A 14,640-nucleotide genomic window follows, 5' to 3' on the forward strand; every position below is an offset into this window, starting at 1 on the left:
TGGAGCATGGGGCCTTGGTAACTCCAACATCAGAAGTCTGTGAACAAATAGCCAAGTCTATTTAACTAGTCCCAGAGAACTTGTATCAGTGTGCAATGCCAACTGCATCAACCAGATGAGAAGATTGAGAGCCCCCACTGTAGGACAAACTCTAAACCCTTCAGTTACATGTCCCATGCTATCAACAGATATTATTACCTGCTCTATGTGCATCATAGTCCAATAAATGTGGCTCAAGAAGTTACTAGTTACTATCATGTATCAGACATTATACTAGGCCACTTGCACACATTAGGAGAAGTCAGGGCTCTGGAAAATAATAACTAAGCACAGAGCCCAAAGTTTAAAAAACATCTATAATCTTGGTGCCAGGCAGCAGCACACCAACCTTGAAAAACAAAGACAACAAGGGATGCCAGACTCCAAATCTCTCTCCATTCAATGCGTAGAAGACAGAGTCCTCCCGTATCCTACTCAACTAAAAAAGATCTCAGGGTTCTCTGGAAGCCTTAAGAAGAAAATGCTAGACTTTGGCTGATAGGACAGAAGGGTACTCAAATGAGATATTATAATAGATGTAGTCAGATCAGTAGAGTGAGTCATAGGAGTTAAATAGATATAACAAGTGTTAAATAAGCTTATTCAGTAGGGTACAACCGAAAAATAGTCTTTTTTCCCTCCTTACTGTGGTCTTTCAATCTGTTCTTCACACTTCCATCCCTGTTGGTAGATTACAGTGGAGACAAGCTTCTATTTTACAAACAGCCTCCTAATAACCAGGACTAACATGCAGGAGGTAAGAGAGAACCATTTAAAACCGCCTGTCAGAATATAAGGCCACCGCATCAGGGGGAACTTATATGAGATATAATGAAACAGGAAGTCAGGATCATGCCTTTGAAGGTAACAAACCCCTTCAAATAAATCTTTTATTCTGATCAATCTACCCTGCAGATTTTCTTTTTATATGTGGCCCTTGTGTCTTTGTGGCTTTGGTCACTACTTAGCAAGTCATTCTCTTTAGAATATTTGCGATCTTGTCACCTATTATCTTTAGCATTAAGGATCCATCCAAGACTCTTGAACAACAAGATTGTAACCCATTAAACAAATCCTTTGTCATAAATGACATCATCCCCATTTTCCAAATGAGAAAATGGAAGCTCAGAGAGACTAACTGACTTGTCCAAGATGCAAAGAGGCAGAATGAGACTTGTTCCAAGTCCTGTCCAACCCCTAACTTTAATTATACTACAATGATACATGTTTGAGAAATCAAGCCAGATGTAAGCTGGAATCTACCCACCATATTAGTTAATCTGTACATAACAAATTAGTGATTTTTTTCAACCTGGGCATGGACTAAAACTACTTTTTAAAAATATGGATGCCAAAATCCCAATCCCAACACTCTGATTCAAAAGTCTGTGAGAGAGTTTATTAATCTGTATCTATATTCATTTTTAAAATGAAAGCCCCTGGGTTAAACTCTCACCTTTTATTTAAAATGTTATTTGAAGTTGTCTTAGAGCCTACTGGAACTCCTAGTGAATAAACCTGTTAAGAAATCTGCAAACCTAGGAATGGAAGCAAATAAAGGATATTTGTTTCAAGTAAAGTGAAGAAGCAAATTATACTGTTGAAGTACATGTCACTCAGGCACACAAAGAATAAGGAGGGTTCCTTCTATGAGCAAATTACAAAGCCAGCACAGAGGCAACTAAAGCAGTGATTATCAACTAACTTGACATCTGCCTGAATTCTGTCTGAATCTGATCAAAGTATAGCACAGGTAAATTCCTAATTTACCTTGCTCATAACTTCATCTCTTCAAAAACATTGGAACAACCAGGATTTTTTTAATTAAAATGGCATCTGTTAACATACCCTAATGCTGCCTCTGCTAATTCTTCACTAAAGTACTTATAAACACAGAGGAAAAGATGAAAACCTACCACCATCTAAAAGTTAGAACTCACAGACAACTTAAACATCTGGAAAGAATCTCCACAAAGCACAGGAAAGATTAATCAGTTTGCCCTTAAATGGAAGAATGAGTATGTTTTTTTCTCAAATTCACCTCCAAGTATAAATCTGAGAAGTGGATTCAGTCATGATTCAAATGAACAAAGACTAAAAAAGACAATCCAACTTCTTGTCTATTGAAAAGTACAGCCTAGATAAATAACACCTCTTCCAAAATGTTAAGAAGTAGAAAACAGTCAACATGAAACCTATAAAATATTATTTAACAAACTTACTTACTATTCAGAGATTCACTGGTATTCAGAGATTCACTGGTATTCAGAGAAAAAATCATAAATTCTTACAAGCTTTGATATCTACTTTTATTACTGCTCCATTCTAAAAAGCTTTTTAATCTAGGAGTTACTTGAGAATATATATGTTTTTTAGTTTTTAAACACATGTACTGTTTTATGCCATTTTCCTTTTATTGCTAATTTCTAATCAGATTGTTTTAGGATAACAGATGATGATCTGTATGATACATATTTTTTGAAATCTACTGAGACTACTTGTGAGCCAACAAATGTTAAATGTATACTTGAAAAGAATGTGTTTTATCTCATGTTAAAATTTTTGTGATTTTATCTTAGATCAATATTACTGCACTACAACCAATCCAGAGGTAAAGCAGTAAAATTACAAAATTTCTCATTACTAATAATGAGCAGGAAAGTCAAATCATGAACCAAATAAACTTGGTCTTCCAGACAATGGTTGAGCCCATTTTGGTGATTATAGGCTACATAAGAAAATCAGTGTTTCTAATTTTCTAAATCTAATGGATGCTCCTAATAACTAAAACATTCTTCTACAATACAATCAGATGAGATTCTAAAGGCTTGTATATTATCTTTAATAATAAATGCTAACATTTTATATCTAGAAAAAAACCCCAAGTTTTTAAGTAATTATAGGTTACACTTAGCCAGTAGCAAGTGTCCTCTCAGCCAGTTCAGACTCTGAAGTTGACCACTTCTGGATGGAAAACCAAATGATGAATTATTAAATAACAATATTAGACACACAATGATGTCTGCTTCTTGACAGCATGAAGAAACAGCTCAAGGTTTGATATATTTGTAGTGACTTCCATTCCTCACCAGAGAAGAGGTGTTTCTGCACTAATCATTGCCAGCTGCCATTACCATCCTGGAATAAGTTCATCTGGAAATAAGATACATACTCACACTTTTACCTGAACAGAAGATTGTTGAACTGTGTCCCCCTCAAAATTCATATGCTGAAATCCTAACTCTTTCACAATGTTACACACTTTCTTTAACAGGATCATTACAGATGTAATAAGTTAAGATGAGGTCATAATGGAGTAGTGTGGGCCCAATTCCACATCACTAGAGATCTTAAAAAAGAAAGAAAGAAAGAAGACTATGTGAAAAGATAGAGGTGTGGGAAGGATGCCATGGGAAGATGGAGAACTGGAATGATGCATCTACAAGTCAAGAACACCAAAGATTGTCAGAAAACCACCAGAAGGTAAGAACAGGAAAGAAAGGATTCCACTACAGATTACAGAGAGAAGATAGTCTACCAATACCTTAGGAGTTGGGAATTCCAGACCCTATAACAAGACAATAAATTTCTGTTGTTCTAAGCTACCTAGATTGTGGTATTTAGTTGCATCAGTTCTGGGAAAGTAATACACAAATGTCTGCAGATATTTCTTAGTGACTCTGATGAAGAGTTTGTAGTATCATCACAATGTAGGAAATTCAAAGTAATATTTGTTTTAATTAAAGCAGGATAAAAATCTAACTGGAAACAAGAATGAATATCTAGGTCTTTCACTGAGTGAAAACCTAGAAATTATTTGCATTCATTTTGCAATGCTCATTCCTAAAATGTCAATGTCTAGAATAATATTTCAGCATTTTTAAATTCCTAAATTAAATATACTAGAATAAAAATTTAGCAAACAATTAGCCTTTGTCTGATATGTGCCTGTCTTAAATGGTCTTCAAAATTTCTAATGCATTAAGCATGAGTTGTACTCTAATGCAATCTTAAACAAACTCATGAGACAATATATATGTATATGTAACCACATGAATCTTGAGGAAGGTTAACCCAACTTTTCCTTTGGATATCAAGTCTATGCATCCAGTAATGAGGTTGAGCAAGGGATAATTACTAGTGTGGAAGATTTCAGCAATCACTTTTTCAAAGGAAGAAATTAAAATTCAGAAATTGGAAATGACTATTACAACACACTGAACAGTAACATTCCTTTTTAGTAGTATATAAAAACATGTACATCATTAACCCATGCTATGATAACATTTCAATGAATTGAACTCATTTCTTTGGACTAACCTTTCAAGATTATGGACTGCCCATTATCAGTTTAATGGCTTTTTAAAATGTATAATTATATAGGCTTATAATATATATAATGACAGAGTTCAAATGTTATCAGTTTAGTCTTTTTTTGTTCTCCTGTTTACTGAATGGCAGAAAAGAAACTCTAATGTTTTCAAATAAAAAACTGCAAATGGCAATTTCACTCTTTACAGTAAATGAATTCATACAAGTTAAAACTCATTACACTACAAACACTAGTATGTAACATACTTCAGTGAAATTGGTTGTGTTCTAAGATACCACCTCCCAGCACTTCCACCAGCCTATGCCCAATCCAGCCAGCCATCCAGCCAGCCTACAAAGTCAGCCTAGGTGCCATGTGTCTGGAAAAAAAGTGGCCTATACCTGATCCAGAAGTCCTACCAAAATGGTCATGGTTTAGAGTGCACCCAGCTGGCTGCACTGATTTAATCACCCTGCCAAAGCAGACCCAGGGTTGCACACCTATGACCCCCTACCTCAGCCAACCTTACCTGCTCCAGTTCTTACCATCCTGACAAAGAGGCAATGGCATGGCTTACTCTAAGACCTCCTGGCCATTAGCTGCTCCAGCTCCAGCCATTCTGCCAAACCCACCAGGCACATGCAGTCTACACAGCAGATGCTCCTATACAGGGTCACTGCTTCAATACTAGAAGAGGGAGCTGTTCCACTTAACTTATAGAAATAAACACAAAATGTCAAACAAAATTAGGAGACAGTGAAATATGCTATGGAAAGATGGAGAACTGGAATGATGCATCTACAAGTCAAGGAACACCAAAGATTGTGCTACAGACTGCAGAGAGAAGATAGTCTACCAATACCTTATGACTTAGGAATTCCAGCCCCTACAAAAAGACAATAAATTGTTGTTGTTCTAAGACAGAACAACATAACCCTAGAAAAGAAAAGAAAAAAAAAAACCCTAATTAGAAAAGATAAGTAATTTACCTGATAAAGAGTTCAAAGTAAGTCATAAAAGATGCTCACTGAACTTGGGAACAAAACAGATGAACACAGTAAGAATTTCAGCAAGAGTTTAACAAATTAAAAAAAGAAGAAGACGGGGCGCCTGGGTGGCTCAGTGGGTTAAGCCTCTGCCTTCGGCTCAGGTCATGATCCCAGCGTCGGGTCTCTGCTCAGCGGGGAGCCTGCTTCCTCCTCTCTCTCTGCCTGCCTCTCTGCCTACTGGTGATCTCTCTGTCCAATAAATAAATAAAATCTTTAAAAAAAAAAAAAAAAGAATTGAAGGAGAAATAGTTTCCAAAAATGCAAAAACTAAAGGAGTTCACCACCACCAAACTGGTTTATAAGAAATGTTAAAGGGTCTTCTTTAACCATTAAAAAAAAAGGCCATAACTGAAAATAAGGAAATACGTGAAAAAGAAAATCTCACTGGTAATGTTGTGGAAGTTCTGAGGCAACCAAGAAACTCAAGTGGCACATGGAAAGCTGGGAGAACACAGTTTTATTAATGTCAGCAGGCTCAGTGGGATCACTCCCACAGTCTGAGCACCCAGTCTTTGTTGGGACAGATATTTGTGGGCAAACTAGGGATTTTTCGCAGTTTCTCACAGCTGATTGCCTTGGGGGTCACAGGGCAGTTCTTAAAGCTACATGGAAGTGACTTCGTGGAGAAGTGGCAAGTTATCCTCAGTGGTTCCTCATTTCAGTGAGATGGCCATTTTGGGCTTTTCCACCTCAGTAATGGCAAATGAATAGTAAAGGCAGTGGATCAGCCAATTAAAAAGCTAGAATGAAAATTAAAAGAAAAAATGCTGAAATCAACTATAATTATAATACATAGTTAAGGATATCCAAAATAAAAAGATGTACAATATGACATGACAAATGTAAAATGTGGAGGAGAAGAGTAAAAATGTAGTGCTTTTGGAATGCAGCCAAACTTAAGTGACTATCAGCTTAAAACAGGTTGATAAATGTGAATCCAATGGTAACCACAAACCAAACCTACAACAGATACACAAAAAAATAGGGAAAAGAACCCAAACATCATGCTAAAGAAAACTATCAAACCATAAGAAAAGAGACCTAGAGTAGAAGAAAGGAAAGAGAAGAACTACAAAACAACCAGAAAATAATTAACAAAATGGCAGTATGTAACTATTAATAACTACTTTAAATGTAAATGGACTAAATGCTCCCATCAAGAGATACTAGGGGGCTGAACAGATAAAAAAACAAAAACTAAAACTAAAACTAAAAAAAAAACCAAGGCCTACCTACTTGCTACCTACAAAAGACTCACTTCAGATTTTTTTTTTTAAGATTTTATTTACTTATTTAACACAGAAAGAGATCACAGGTAGGCAGAGATGCAGGCAGAGAGAGAGCGGGGAAGCAGGCTTCTTGCTGAGCAGAAAGCCGGATGCGGGCTCAATTTCAGGACCCTGAGATCATGATCTAAGCTGAAGGCAGAGGCTTAACCCACTGAGCCACCCAGGCGCCCCTCACTTTAGATTTAAGGGCATACACAGACTGAAAGTGAAGGCATGAAAAAAATCATTCCATGCAAATAGAAACAAAAAGGGAACTGGAAAAACAATACTCCTAACAGACAAAACAGACTATAACAAAAGACAAAGGAGGGCATTACATAACAATGTAAAAATATCAACCAAACAAGAAGAGATAGCATTCATAAACATGTATGCACCCAACATAGGAGCACCTAAATAAAGCAAATACTAAGAGATATAAAGAAAGAAATTGACAATACAATGAGTAGGGAACTTTATACCCCACTTACAGCAATGGTTAGTTCATCTAAACAGAAAATCAATAAGGAAACACTGGCTTTAATTAACACATCAGACCAGATGGACTTAATATATATATACAAAATGTTTCATCCAAAAACTGAAGAATACACATTTTTTTTAAGTACACATGGAGCATCCTCTAGGATAGATTAGAAATTAGGCCACAAAACAAGTCTCGATAAGTTTAAGACTGAAATCACATCAAGCATCTTTTGCAACTACAAAGATATGAAACCAAAAGTCAATTATAAGAGGAATTTCAGAAAAAAACACAAACACAGGGGGACTAAACACCATTTTACCAAACAGTCAATGGGTCAATGAAGAAATCAAAGAGGAAATAAAAAATACCTTAAGACAAATGAAAATGAAAACACAACTTTCCAAAATCTGTGAAACACAGCAAAAGTAATCTAAGAAAGAAGTTCATAGCAATATAGGTCTGCTTTAAGCAGCAAGAAAAATCCCAAATAAAGACTCTAACTGTACACCTAAAGGAATGAGAAGAAGAAGAATAAACAAAAATCCAAAGTTGGAGGAAGTCTCTTCAACAAACGGTGCCGGAAAAACTGGATAGCTAACTGCAAAAGAATAAAATTGGACTGCTATCTTACACCATATACAAAAATAAATTCAAAATGGACTGAAGACATGAAGACCTGAAACCATAAAACTCTTAGAGAAAACATAAGCCGTAAGCTCTTTGACACCAGTCTTAGGAATATTTTTTAGAACTGAGTCCTAGGATCGAGTCCCCTCCCAAGCAAGGAGCCTGCTTCTCCCTCTGCCTCTGCCTGCCTCTCTGCCTGCCTGCGCTCGCTCGCTCTCTCTCTCTCTCTCTGACAAATAAATAAATAAAATCTTTAAAAAAAAAAAAAAACTATTGCACAGCAAGGGAAACTATCAACAAAACAAAAGTTTAACCTACTCAATGGAAGAAGATATTTGCAAATCATACATTTGATAAGGGGTTAATACAAAAAATACATAAAGAACTTACACAACTTAATATCAAAAAAACGAAACAATCTGATTTTTTAAAAATGGGCAGAAAACTTGAATAGACATTTTTCTGAAGACCTACAGATGACCAAATGACACACGGAAAGGTGTTCAACATCACTAATCATCAGGAAAATGCAAATCAAAACCACAATGAAATACCATGGCACATCTGTCAGGTATAACTGACTATTACCAAAAAGTCAAAAAATAACAAGTGTTGGCAAGGATATGAAGGAAAGGGTACCTTCATACATTGTTGGTGGGAATATAAATTGGTGTAGTCTCTATGGAAAGGAATAAGGAGATTCCTCAAAAAATTAAAAATAGAACTACTATATGATCCAGCAATTCCACTATTAGGTATTTACCCCAAAAATACAAAAACACTAATTTGAAGGGATAGATGCACCCTTATGCTTATTGAAGCATTATTTACAATAGCCAAATTTTGGAAGTAGCCCGTTTCCCTTGATAGATAAAGAAGATGGGTTGTGTGTGTGCATGATCAAATATTACTCAGTCACAAAAAGGAATGAAATCTTGCCATCTGCAGTAATGTGGATGGATCTAGAGAGTATTATGCTGAGTGAAAGAAGTCAAATACTGTATGATTTCACCTGCATGTGGAACCTGAAAAACAAAACAATCAAAACAGAAACAGACTCATAGATACAGGAAACAAATTTGGTTATCAGAGGGGAAATGGGTTGGGGGACAGAGGTGGGCAGGCAAAATAGGTGAAAAGGATTAAGAAATACATACTTCTAGTCAAAAAATAATTAAGTCATAGGGATATAAAATACAGCATAAGGAACACAGTCAATAATGTAATAATAAATTTGTATGGTGACAGATTATAGTAACTAGACCTATTGTGAGGATCATTTTATAATGTATAAAAACATCAAATCACTATGGCAAGCACCTGAAACTAATAGGATATATGTCAATTATACTTCAATAAAAACATATTGCACAAAGTTATGAGGAAGAGGTCAAATTTACTTTTCTCATTAAAAATGAAGAGAAACAAAACACAAGACTGGTATCTTGGTATCTACATTATGATGGCTTTACTGTCACTCATATCAGGATTGAGATTATTGAAATATAATTTCAAGAATATTTCAATTAGGATATTCTTCAAATATTTTACATATTACTTTGAAGCTACATGTCATTACTAGTCATTGAAATTAAACATATATTAACATATATTAACAGGCTCATATGACTAGGAGCCTGCGATGATAAGCTTTATCCACATCTGTCATTAGGCTGTTTAAAGCCTACCAGGACTCAGCTCTAAGCCCTGGTTTGTCTTTATTCCTGGAATGTTTGCCTCTCTCTGAAAAATCCCCACTCACCTCTTTCAGGATTTAGTACAAACATCACCTCCATGTAAACTTTTCATGTTTATTTCTTATCAAAGAGCTCCCTGTTAAGGAATGAATAAAATAAACTGGAAATTATAGAAAGAGTGGAACATTACACAATTGTTCAAGTGAATAGCGTCAAGTATATCATGAATAAATTTCAAAACCCAATGTCAAAGCAAAACAAATTACTATGTAATTTTAAATACCCAAACAATAGTATCTACTTCATTCACATATACTTGCATTTATAAACAGTAAAAAATATGCATGGGGATGATACACATCAACTTCACAAATGTCATGACCCCTACAGAAAAAGGAAGGTGTATGAGAGCATGTATGAAGCTTTAGCTATGGTTGCAAGGTTTTTGTTTAAGAGTGGAATGATGATGATAAAGATGAGGAGGAGAAGGAAAAGGAGGAAAAAAAAGACGGAAAGCAGAGGGAGAACAGAGGTGAGAGATGGGAGGTAGGAGAGGAAGAAAGAAGAAGGGAGGGAAAATGAGGAAGCAAGGGGGGGGCAAATTGTTAATATATGTTTAATTTCAATGGTGTATACATAAGTGTCTGTAATATTTTCTTTATTTTTTATTATGATTTGAATATTGTTCTTTAAAATTTTAATCATAATGTAAAAAATAACTATAATCCCTCTATTAAATTTCAGGAGAAAAAAATCTTTACTGACTTGATCATGTATAGTGGTAAATTTAATAGTTTCCATTAATTTTATCCAATATATATGACAATGGCATCATAAAAATTATCAAAACATGCACTGTATTTATTTCTTATGTGTTTGGCTTTCATAGCAATCTCTGTGTGATAGGAACCTGGGATATCTTTGGCTACATGATTCCAACATCTCAGTCTAATGAATAAGATAAAAGTAGAATGCAGCAGAATATGTAGATAAAAAGGGGAAGGGAAAATCTCGGGTAACAATAAATAGGTAGGTAGATAGTTAAGTGTGTGGATGGATGGATGGGTGAATGGATGGATGGATGGATGAACAGATGGATAATGGACAGAACAAATTTAAGGGAATAAGTCACATTCTGTTATAAAGATGCCTAGAAATCATTTTCACCTGAGACATATATATAGACTGTCATCATTTGTTAAATTACTCAATGTATAAAGCCTATATATCATAAAATCATTTTATCAAGAAAAATATGAATTCTCTGTAGTATTGACAAATCATTCATTCATTCTTTCATTTAGTCACGACCATTGCCTACTAAAAACTTAATTATTGATTAGTTTGAACACAGTTTCCAAATGCTAAAGTTGATTTTATTCAAGTGATTTAATGAAGATTTATTCTACGCGACGGAGATGTTATTTTGGGAAAAATATTTCTATATTGTTTTACTGAAAAAGTTTATTTACTCTCCTCAGGTGTTAGTGTACTGGATGAGGATACTCTTCCTAAACATTTTTATATGCTCCATTAACAAGGTCTCTAAATGACAATAATAATTTCCATCAAAATAAACTTAAATGGACAGACTAAGCTTTTATTTGGGAACTATCCATCAGTCAACCACTATATGCTAGTCACTGTTAGAAACTCAAATTAAAAAATGAAGCCAATCCTTTCCCTAGAGAACTTTACTGTCATTTTTACCAAATCTATATTAATGGAATTTCCTTTTTTCCCTTCATACTAGAAGTCAATAGTTAGATTAAATAGATAATTAAATTGTTCACAAAATAACTACATCAACACAATATCTTTGCCCTCAAAAGAGTGTCTATACCACATTAGTTCTCAACTTTGGCTGTACGCTGTAATCATTTGTGGGACACTGAACAACATATATAAAAAGCCTGGATCCCACCCTCAGAGTTTCTGATTTAATTGTTCTTAGGTGCAACATGGGCACTAGGGTAAGGAAGAAGTTCCCATATGCCAAGGCTGCCTAGTGGCAAGCCCTCCTGCCTGAGGGCATAGCCTTCCATAATCATGGGGCTAAATGCAAAGAATGTTAAAAAAAAAATTTTAAATGAGGATATTCACTATATATAATGTATTTAGCTATGTTTCACCCTTTCTTTTCCACATCAACACTAAAATAAGAGCTGTTCTTTTCATTTTAATCCTCAGATACAATAACAATTCCAGAATTATAAACTTTCAACACATCTGTCCTTTCATTATCTCATCTAATCATTCCAACATCCTAAAAACCTAGAAACTTCAAACCTCTCCCTCTTCTACAAAGAATCTAGCATTTCTCCTTTCCTCAAGAGAGCTACGTAGTTAATTATAAAAACTGCTTTCTTCCTTTAGCATTTTCATATGCCAAAATGTGAAGAAGTAAGATGATGCATGTTTCAAACTGCCTCTAGCTATAAAGGAGAGAAAAAAAGTGAAATAGGCCTTGTAGGGGATTAAAAGGCTTGAAAAATCCACACAATAAGCCACAGTTCTTTGATTTCCACTTTCCTCTATAGGAATGAATATTAGGTACGATAATAAGTATGTCAAGGTCATGTTTACCTAATTCTAATGAAGCAAAGCATAAATTTCAAATTGTTAACCGATTGCAGGGAATGAGTGGATCTTTTTTTCTCCAGAAGGCAAGTAATTAAAATGGAAAAACGTGTTTAGTGTTAAAAAGAAACTAGAATGTTACTATATTAGATAAGGGAGCAGTCCATGACCACATAATGTCATTAAAGTGATCGGAAATTATGTGGTCCCGTAAATTGCTTTATTTCCCTCAGCAGAATATTAATTTCAGGTGAGTAATTTAAATTGCATTAACAGCGGACTCCTTAAGATGACACTTCATTTAGTCTTGAAAGTTGCTGCTGTTTAAGATATCCCCCCAGCCTGCCATTTCACACTGGTGCTAACTTGTGCCAGATTGTATATTGTTTTTCCAAAATACCATGGGGGTGTCAAATGCTTTATTGCAAACCTGCTGCTTTATGGGAATATGCAATGTAAATAAACCAGAGAGACACTTCTGTAAATTGCCCTATTTTAGATGGAAAATGTTTCAATTAGATGTATGAAATCAACTGACAGTTTTATGAGCCAAATCATTTTGGAAATATCCTTCACATACACTGGATATCATCGTATTTTCAGAGACCATATGGTATAAAGTAGATCCACAAGCTCTTCAAGGACAGGCAAACTTAAACTCATCATGAATCTTGATTCCAGTACCTGTGTCCCTTTCGCTATCAAATATCCAGGTAAGACAATTTTCAAAGTTGCTACTTTGGTGAAAAGTATAAAAAAAAAGTTTAATTATATGCCATGACTATTTTCTTATAAAAACAAGGTAAATGCATATCCCCTCTACACTTCTATGGACCACAAATCTAGTAATACAAATAGAGACAGACCATGAGAACCTGGGCTAAATAGATAACAAGGGCTACAGGGTAAAGGATGAGTTTGTATAACTGCTGCTTTGTGAGGACCCTTGAACATCAATTTATAACATGAATAATCTTTTGTGTGAAAACAAAATTTTCATGAATGGCTGAATGACATTATTAAAAGGTTCAAAATACTTTAACCTAGTAGCAAATATATTATACAATTGAAATTTACCTTTGACCTCCCAAACCCTTCTTGAGAAAAGGAAAAGTTATAAATCGGATACCAAGTCATTGGTTCAATCCCTCCTCTCTAACAGATAACTCTTCCTCTTCCACGTATTTTACAGCACAAGGTCTTTGCTTTCTCAATCAAAAATCTTGTAACTTGCTTTCCTTTTCCCCTAAAAATTTCCTGTTCTATTCAGCAACACCTCTCTCTTAACGCTTGTGCCTGAACTCCTGGATTTGCTATTTGGCTGCTGCTTTCCTTGCCTAACCGCTCTCTTCTTCTAAGCTATACCCATGCTGTTCAACTCAGTTGCCATGCTACTTCACTGTCCCTGACTGTTGGATGCCTCCTGAACTATCAACTTCACATATTCCAAGGCCATCTTCCAAGTAAGGAATTTCAGGTTGTGGATTCACCCCAGTCAACCACTGATTTGGCTGAACATGTCTCTCTCATTCTCATTTTCTGCAGGATGGAAGAGATTCTGTCTCTAAAAACTCTAGCTTTTGGAAAGAAGAAAAATGCAGCCTTTCCAGAAGACCACCCGCAGGAGTAGCCCTTCTAAACTTACTTTACCATGATTCATGTTTACTTCCCTGAGAATTATCCCTTCCACCATTATGAAACCACCGAGCTACATGAGGTAGCAAAGCTGCCTGCCACCCAAAGGGTCAATGCACATTCTCTAACACACTCAAGAGGAGAGATTTGAAAACTCTCAAATAAATGATGACAAAGAAATATTTCAGTTATATATCAGGAAACCAATATCCAAGCAAATTACATATAGCTATCTGAAACTCCTTAAATTATGGATAATCCAAAGCTAGTTTCTGTTAAAAATACAAGAAAAAAATAATCTAGAAAAAAAAGAACACATTCTTTTTCTTATGAAGGGGATGAGAATATGCCCTCCACATATGGCACTTTGGCATGATTATTTTGAGCTGAAGTCAATTAAGAAAGAATAGATACAAGAACTCTCTGCCTCCCCCTTTCTGCCTAAAAACAGGGTATAAACTTCCCTTTGTAAAGATGTCCCCCACCTTTCCCTTACAAGAAGGAAGACATGACTCATTGTGGTGACAGCACTGACTTAAACCTGGATAAACAAACCTTACTCAAATAACCCTTACCTTTCATTAGTTTCCTCCATATGCCTTCCCATAATTTACTATGCCTAGAATCTCAAATCCCTTTTCCTTTGTCTTATCACTTTTCCACAATTCATCACCCTGTATATTAAAATGGTATATAAGTCCTGGGCCTAATCATGTTTCTAGAGTTTTTACTTCTTTTCTGTGACACTCCTGTATGCATGCATAACAACCTTTTTTTTTTTTTTCACATGAAATTTTCATTTGTTGTTTAATCCACAAGCCTCATTCACTGAACTTTAGAGGGTATGAGAAAAGCTTCTTCCCTTTCCTACACTTACAGTAATCATAATTACAATCATATTTTTTAATCCTTCATCAAAAACTAGCAAAATGCTCCATAAACCTGG

General features: G+C 35.2%; 1 long non-coding RNA gene across 1 annotated transcript; it reads left to right on the top strand.

Annotated features, from left to right (window-relative positions):
- Positions 1 to 3,388: 3,388 nt before the first annotated feature.
- Positions 3,389 to 14,393, top strand: LOC106003761. Its single transcript, XR_001176431.2, has 3 exons — positions 3,389 to 3,522; positions 12,663 to 12,772; positions 13,605 to 14,393. It is a non-coding gene; the product is annotated as an uncharacterized LOC106003761 (long non-coding RNA).
- The last annotated feature ends 247 nt before the right edge of the window (positions 14,394 to 14,640 follow it).

Source organism: Mustela putorius, unplaced genomic scaffold (assembly GCF_011764305.1).
Source record: "Mustela putorius furo isolate JIRA1106 unplaced genomic scaffold, ASM1176430v1.1 tig00003969_pilon_pilon_pilon, whole genome shotgun sequence".
Taxonomy (NCBI): domain Eukaryota; kingdom Metazoa; phylum Chordata; class Mammalia; order Carnivora; family Mustelidae; genus Mustela; species Mustela putorius.